The sequence below is a fragment of the Vicugna pacos genome, chromosome 33 (assembly GCF_048564905.1).
Source record: "Vicugna pacos chromosome 33, VicPac4, whole genome shotgun sequence".
NCBI lineage: Eukaryota > Metazoa > Chordata > Mammalia > Artiodactyla > Camelidae > Vicugna > Vicugna pacos.
In genome coordinates, this window is record NC_133019.1 from 22,253,580 (window position 1) to 22,262,110 (window position 8,531).

At 35.3% G+C, this 8,531-nt stretch overlaps 1 long non-coding RNA gene across 1 annotated transcript; it reads right to left on the minus strand.

The window, feature by feature from the left end:
- Positions 1-6,400: 6,400 nt before the first annotated feature.
- Positions 6,401-8,126, minus strand: LOC140691138 (uncharacterized). Its single transcript, XR_012066635.1, has 3 exons — positions 8,039-8,126; positions 7,024-7,167; positions 6,401-6,486 (listed from the first exon to the last, which is right to left on the minus strand). It is a non-coding gene; the product is annotated as an uncharacterized lncRNA (long non-coding RNA).
- Positions 8,127-8,531: the final 405 nt, after the last annotated feature.

The following is an 8,531-nucleotide window of genomic DNA, read 5'->3' on the forward strand; positions in this document are numbered from 1 at the left end:
TCCTAGAATGTGGTTATCCTAGAGAATGTTCCATGTGTGCTTGAAAAGAATGTATTCTTTTTTTTTTTTCTTTTCTTTTCGCTGTAATGTCCTGGAAATATCAATTAACTCTACCTGTTTTATTGTGTCATTTAGGATTTTTGTTGTCTTATTGCTTTTGTCTCTGGAAGATTTGTCCATTGATGTCAATGGGATGTTAAAATCTGGTATTTTTATATTCCCATCATTCTCTCCTTTTATGTCTGTTAGGATTTGTTTTATGTATTTAGATGCTTCTATATTGGGTGCTTATATGTTAACAAATATATCTTTTTCTCGTATTGATCCTTTTATCATTATATAATGTGTCCTTCTTTGCCTTTCTTTTAAGGCCTTTGTTTTAAAGTCTATTTTGTCTAGTATGATTATTACTACCCCTTTCTTGTTATTTCTGTTTTCATAAAATATCTTTTTCAATCCTCATCATTCTGTGGGTGTCCTTTGCCCTAAAGTGGATCTCCTGTAGGTAGCATATTGTAGGCCGTTGTTTTAATTTCCAGTCTGCCACTCTTACATCTTTTGATTGAGTCACTTGGTCCATTGACATTTAAGGTGATTATTGATGGGTATGTGTTTATTGCCATTTTACACCTTGTTTTCCAGTTGATTTTGTACTTCCTCTTTGTTCCTTTCTTTTGCTTTTTTTTTCTTTTTGTGATTTGGTGGTTGTCTTTTATATTATGCTTGTGTTGTCTTCTTTATGGTTTTGTGAATCTGTTGCACTGCCCTTGGACACACTTCTGCTGTGGAGGCACCTGTAATCAGCTCAAATTTCAGCCTTGCTTCTGCATCTGAGTGCTCAGAAAACCTGTTGCTGCTGGCACCAGGCCAGCCTTAGCTGTAGGATCACTAGTAATCAGCTTGGACATTCCCCCAGGCACTGCCATACATGTAAATTAGCTGAAGTTGGGCACCTGCTGGGAATTGGCCCAGATTTTAGCCTGACTCAGCATGTGGGAACCCACCAGCACTGGCATATTCCCAGAGCTCACAGTGGCTGAGCTATGCCTGCTGAGAGCAGTGGGAGAATGCGGCTGCTATGGTAGGGTGACACCTCTTCCTTAGTGTGCATGTTAACAAATAGACCTACCCATTGTCCACTGAAACCCAAGTTTCAGCAACCAGCCACTGGGCACACCATCAGGTGCTTGTCTGGGGTTGGGAAATGGAGTGAGGTGGAACAGACTGTGCTATTCTGTCTCTGTCCTACCTGCTGCATATTGGTTGTGGCACCCTCCTCTGAGCCTCCTTGTCTGTAACTGGCTGACCTCTCGGTCAGTGAAGGGGGTTCCCAGGGTGAGGAAACCGTTCCCCTTTCGCAGTTCCCTCTTTCCCCAGGGGTGCAAGTCCCACCCTGATTCCTTTTGTTGTTGTTGTTGTTCCTATCATCCATCACGCTCTTTCTTGCAGCTTTGGTTGTATGAGATCTTCTGCCTGCGTTCAGGCAGAAAATTCTGCATGTAGACGTATTTTTGATGTGTTTGTGGGAGGAGGTAAGTTCTATGTTCATCTGTCTGTCATCTTGATCGCCAGTTGATAAAGTAATTTTATTTTTACATTTTGTGAAGTTTCCAACAAATAAACATATTTCTCCTGACAATTAAGTCTTATGGACAATGAGGTTTATACGGCATGTCTAGAAAGGTATTAGCATTTCATTTTGAATTTACCTTGGTTGAGCAGAACCAAAATTCTTATAACAATAGTTTATATTTGTTAGTTATTAAATGTTTCAAATTATTATTTAAGCAAAAATCTGTGAAAGTCCAACAGTTAAATTTCATGAAAACATTTTGCATATTTATTAATTTTTTCTCTATTAATAGCACTCTTTTATAGAAGTAATTCTCTTTTACATGCACCTCCCAATTTTTCCTCTGAAAGCACAGTAAACATCTTTGGTCCTTTATCTCTTTTGCCTCATTGCCTGTTTTCTCTGGGTAAAGTTCTCTTGGCTGCTCCTAAGGCCTCCCATGAATACATTTTCTCATTCATTCGTTGGATCATTACTTGCTAGCAGTCCGCACTTTGCTATATAGCATTTATATAATTTTCTTCCTGGTTCAAGGGTAGAAATTTGTAACAGTGTTGTAAAATCGCATTTTCAAATATGGATATACTATGAATTTACTTTAGTTGAGTAAAACAAAATTGTATTGAGATATGTTTGAGAAATACAGGTATCCCCTGCTTGCTGAAAGCTTGCTTTATGCCTCTTCGCTTTTACAAAGGAACTATATTAGTACCTATTTTCACTAATTGAAAGAAATCCAAAGAGGATTTTCAGTTTTATAAAAACAGGCAATTACTTTTTTGCTTCATGCCATTTTGGCTTAAGAAAGATTTTATAGGAATGCTCTGTCTGCTCTACTTTTGGATAGTGAGGGAAATGTGTAATTAAAATTAAGTTAAAATACATTTCCATTTGTGTCCAAAGGTTATGATTCTAAAGGAACAAATCTACTAAACGCAAACACTTTTTAAAAATTGGATCATAAGCCTTGCATGTCTTCTAATCATATACCTAATTGATATTTAAATTTAGTATGAGTCATCAGTAAAAGTTGAATTATACTTGATATAGTCTATTTACTAAGGCAGAATTACGTGCTAGATCTAAGATTTTTATCAGATAATGTGAAAATGAATATTTTCGGCAGCTGGAAAATTCTCTCCTCTGAAACAGTGCATTTGGTCTTGATAGACAAAGTTGGTGTTTTGATCAGATTCTTCTGTGCATTCTCATGTGAACCACAGAACTCACGCAGTATGAGGCATATCATTTGACACGGCCCTTGTTGATTCAAAAGAATCAGTGACACCAGAAGAGTTATTCTTTAAAACAAATGTGGTTTGATAAATCTTATTCATCTTTTTAAAAAATAACCATTATTTTTCTACATTTTTTATGAGAGTATAGTTGACATACAATCTTATCTTTGTTTCAGATGTACAACATAGTGATTCGGCATGTATATACATTACAAACTGATCACCACGTTAAATCTACTCTCTTGTCACCATACAAAGCTTCTACAACATTATTGACTATATTCCTTGTGCTGTGCCTAACATTTCTGTGACTTACTTATTTGATAATTGGAAGTTTGTCCTCCTTAATCCTTTAGCCACTTTTTCCATCCCCTACACTCTGCCCTCTGGCAACCACTGGTTTGCTCTCTGTATCTATGGGTCTGTTTCAGGTTTGTTTTGTTTTTTAGATTCCACATATAAGTGAAATTATATGGTAATTGTCTTTCTCTGTCTGACTTATTTCACGAAGCATAATACTCTCTAGGTCATTCACGTTGTTGCATAATGACAAGATTTCACTCTTTTCATAGCTGAGTAATATTACATTGTATATATACACCGTGTCTTCTTTGTGTGATACATTAATATTTCCCCACCTTCAAGATGTCAATATTATGTCAGTATGATTAAAAAGGACTTTGAGGTCCATGTAAACACTCTGTATAACAAGGGTATTGGAATTCAAATACAAGTCTTCTTAACACCAAGGCCAATATATTCTACCAGGTTAGGCTGTCTTTTTGACAGGGTGATCTCATGTTCTGTTTTCCCTGGGAGGGTCCCAGTTTACACGTGTCATCCTGTAATAATTACCAATAGGAGCCCCATTTCCCCTATAATTTTCTGTTTTGGGAGATAACTTATGTAGGTAGTCACTCTGTTTCTCAACCATTCAGTTATAGATTCAACCTTTTATAATAAACACATAACAGCACGTATTAAAATTATGAACATCTATATTTTCAGTGCCTGTTCTTCATCTCTGTGTCTAAAACTTGTGTTGCATTGCCATCCTTTTAGTACTTGCTGTATATACTGCTGCTGAAACTTTTAATGAATTTAACTTTTTCAGAAAATTAAGGCAAAGAAAAACAAAACACCTTTTTGCTTATTTTAGATACTAAATTTTTTTTGTGGTCCAAGTCCTAGTCTTCTGACTTCCCCTTGTTGGAGGAAAGTATTTCTCTTAGCATAGGAATTATGAGGTTTCCCTTAATAGAAGGGTGGGGAGGGTACCATTTGGCTGGAATAGTAAACACTTCATCATCTGTGTCTTTCTCGTGGGCACTAAATTCTACTGACATGAATGGGAAATACGGTATTGTGGGTTGAGGGTCTGATGGCACGTGGTCAATCAATTTAAGTTTATAAGAAAGAGATAGTAGGTCTACGATGGTCCTCCAGGGAAGCTAGATACTGCATTAATGTGCAGAACCAGGAGACAAGGAAAGAAAATGCCACCTGAGCTCCCACACTCTGGAAGCTAATAGCAGTTTCAGAAACTTTCATTATACTGTGATTTTGTCAAATTACCATGCCAACTGACAAAAAGAAAAGCCCCGAGGAACTGTTTCTAAGACTGATAACACCAGAGTTTGTTTGCCAGGTGGAATTCTGTCACAGAAGCTACGTGGGGCCAATACAGTTACTGGTTACCAGACTCCATTTTCTGAGTATATGTGCTTTGCTGGAGATGGGCAGCTTGGATCTGGATCTTACTTGCAAATGAGGATGCTGCTATGTTTATTTTGGGCAGTGGATGCTGATCATTGTGTGTATTACTTTAGTATTTAGAAAAGAAGGTAAGAGGTTTATGTTATTTCATGATTGAAATGAGTGATGCACACTCATTACAATAAATTCAGAATAGAAAGGTACATTTCAAAAAGTGAAACTCTGCCAAATCCATCTTTCCTCAGCATACCAGCCAATTATATGGACATAACCACTTAATATTTTAAAGTGTATCTTTCCAGAGATTTTCTAGGCGTATTTAATATATTAATAAATGAACATTTACCACCACTAAGATAAAATTTTAAAACATACTCTTTTCAACAATTTGCTGGGTCTTATTTTTGGTTGAGATTATATCAAGGGCTTTTCCGTGTCAGTATACACACACCTCTGTTGGTATTTTTAACAGCTGCACATTATTTCTTTGTTTGAATGTACTAGCATGTATATAACCAGGTCTTTTTCCTTTTAGGTTGATTTGTAGTTTTTTCCTTTTATAAACAGTTCTGTCTTGAACTCCTTGGTATATGTCTCTTTGCACACATAGAGAGCACACATAGAGAGTGCATTGGATTGATCTTGCCAAACTGGCCTTCTGTTTACACTCCTGTCTACATTGTATGCAGTTTCTATCTGTCAGCCTTTGCAACTGTGTTAGTTTGACTTGAATTGTGGTACCCATTTTTGTTTACTTTACATTTTTCATTGTGGAAATGTGGTCAACCTTTTCTTGTATTCATTGCTCTTAGAAAAATGTTGAATGATGGTTCAGTGTTTAGACTTTGAAGCTGGATTGTATGAATCTCAACTCCACCATAAAATAGCAGCATGACTATTAACATGACTAGTAACTTCCCTGCACCTCACTTTTCTCCTCTATTAAGTAGAATGATAGTGATACTATTTACTTCCTGTTATTGTGAGGAATAAAGAGGGTAAAATATGTAAATCATTTATAATACTTTTATGATATAATAAACACACTATAAACATTTGCCATTATTAAATGTGGTTTTTAAGGGAATTGCATATTGTGTTTTTCTTTTTGCTCATTGTTTTCTGTTCAGTTATTTAATCTTTTTATGTAAGAGTTTGTTTGAAATGAGTTCTCCATCTCCCTTGCTTCTTGTAAATTTTAATTTCCTTAAGCAAGGATTATATCTTTCTGGATTTTAGATAACCAGCATATTTAAGTATTTTAGAAAAACTTCCATTTATTTGTTAATTAGAAATTTATTGATCCAGAACATTCATTTTTCAAAAATAAGATACCATTGCGAATACAGAAGTAAAAAAAAAATAAAAATAAGTCATCTTTGCTTCCCTGAAGGTGTAGAGTGGAGAGAGAATGAAGTTATTGCTATCTTGAAACAATGCAGTGAGTGCTATAATAGAACTAATGGAAGTAACAAAATGTTTGGGTGGGCCGAAGAATATATTATTTCAATGAAATTAGGGCATGGATAACATTCCAGTAAGATGGTAGGGTGTTTTTTGGAGGTATAACATTATTCTCTGATGATGATAGGAAAAACTCTCCGTTTGGCCATCTGGAATAAAATGTTTCGGTAGGACTCGATCCAGGGTTATTTTTATGTTCCCATGGACTCATATCTCTGAAGCACAAAAACTCTGACATCATTACTTGATGAAATATGGTCACAGAAACTAAAACCCCCTCAGGAAAAGTGAGGACAAGGTAGTAATTAACTCCATGAGAACTTAAAATCACCAAGATCTATAAAACTTCTTCCTGTAATCCTTTCAGGTATGGAGTTGATGGGATGTTTGTATGAACATTAGAGTTTTCTTAGCTTTTGGTGGCATTATTTTATTGATGGTTTTTCATAGTCTGTCATCACCAGTTTTTACCATGATTTCTAGCAGTTTAGTTTTCTTAAAAGAAAAATAACATCCAAATTAGTGTGTATGCAGTTTATTTAAATCACTGAACACTTAAATTTTTGTACTACGTCAATATGGGTATAAACTCTCTTTCCTCAGTCTTGAAAAGTCTTTCTTAGGCTTGTAGTCTCTGTAAGCAGTGTTCTGCATGAGGTTAGAGATACATCTATTTTTTCTACCATTGTCTGAGAACTGTCTGACATAGTTCTCGGTAGTTTAACTTAGAATAACCCAGAATTAAAATATCTTAGGATCAAGTCTTCTTACACTTGGAAAGATAAAAAATGATGGTCAAATATATAATAAATGTTGTGATTTACAGAATGTGTAACAAATAACTATACAAATAGAGAACTTAAATAGTAAATTTATACATACACACACACGCGCGCACACATACAGATTTCTACATCCTTTTGTTTGGAATATTCTTTTGTTGTTGAGAATATTGTCTTCTCTTAGTCATATAATAATAAATTCACTTGCAGATTTCTATGTCTCAGAGGGGCCTCCATAAAATTACTTTACCTTATAACATTTCAGGAGATACAATGTATGTATCATCAAGGATATATTCCTATGAATGTTTTCAGTTAACTGAAAAATCCGGCTATCTCACTGCTGTGTTCTTCCAAAATGAGCTTTTTTGGAATGTCCTCTACTTCTTATCTACTAAAGGGAAGGAAAAGAAAAAAAAATCTCCATAAATTTGTCACAGGAATGAAGAAATGCAAGGTGACAGTCCAATATACAGCTTTAGCACTCTAGTCTTTGTTAGCTTTTAATTCATTTTGGTTCACAGCATGGCTGTCGACACCTCAACAATTCTTAAATTTCTCTTCTAGACCCTTATTTTCCAACATTAGATTCTCAGCACTCAAGGAGACTGCTCCTTGTTTCGAGTTTTGTAGTACTTATTTTTTTCCTGTATGTTGGGTACCATTATGTACCAGTTAACTTTCTGCAGTATGTGATTTCTGCTTGAGCACTCAAGGTAGGAGGACCAGAGGACACAAGGTTTCACAATGTTCCCAGTTCTGTCCTCTGATAAGTTATGGTAAGAAAAGTTATGACCAGATACCAAACAACAAAGTTGCAGAACTATTAATACAATTAATATGTTACAGGCTATGAAATCATTTATTGTCTGCCTAACTTTGTAAGAATTTTATAGAGAAACCATGATAGAATTTTGCTTACAGAAGTGGATGTTGGCCCTCCAATATATAAAAATATCAATTTTATACAAAGCATAAAGCATAAAATAGTATGTATTTTAGAAGAAAATCTAGAAGGTATTTTTATGTCCTTGTGAATAGGCAAAGATGGATAAAGTGATTGTGATGAGTTTATACAGAGAAATACTGAACAGCAATGCAAAAGAATTAACTATGGCTACATGCAACAACATGGACAAGTCTTAGAGACATTTTTGAGCAAAACAAGCCTGATACAAAAGTATATCTTTTATAATTCTGCTTATTTTGAAGCTTAAGAATAGGAAAAATTTGTCTGTGATGATAGCACTCATAATAGTAGTTACCTTTTAGGTATTACAGATGTGGAGTGACATAAGGATAGATTTTAAGGTGTTGGTAGATATTCCATTTCTTGATTCAGAGGATGTTACGTGGAGCCATCTACCTCATAAAAATTTCCCAAGCAGTGCAGACTCATGCTTTGTGCACTCTTCTTCATGTGTGTTACAAAAAAAGAAAATCACTTTGCAGTCTTCTTTTATTTTCAGCCTCCTTTTCCTTGAGTATGGAACTACATTTGTCTGCATGAGAAATAAGAAGTCTGTTAGAGAAAATTCCTTCTATGTTCAGGCCTGCTTGTAAGACTGTGCCTCCTATGTGACCGTGAGCATTAAATACCCCATTCCAGACCTGGTGAGAGCTATGCACTTTTGTGGCATAAAGCACTAGAACATCCAGTCCCAAAGATGAATTTACTGTCCTTTCCCTAAACTTCCTCTTTTTAAAACTACCTTAAGCCTTTTCACTTGTAATTCTGAGAGTTTCAGCTAACTCTTT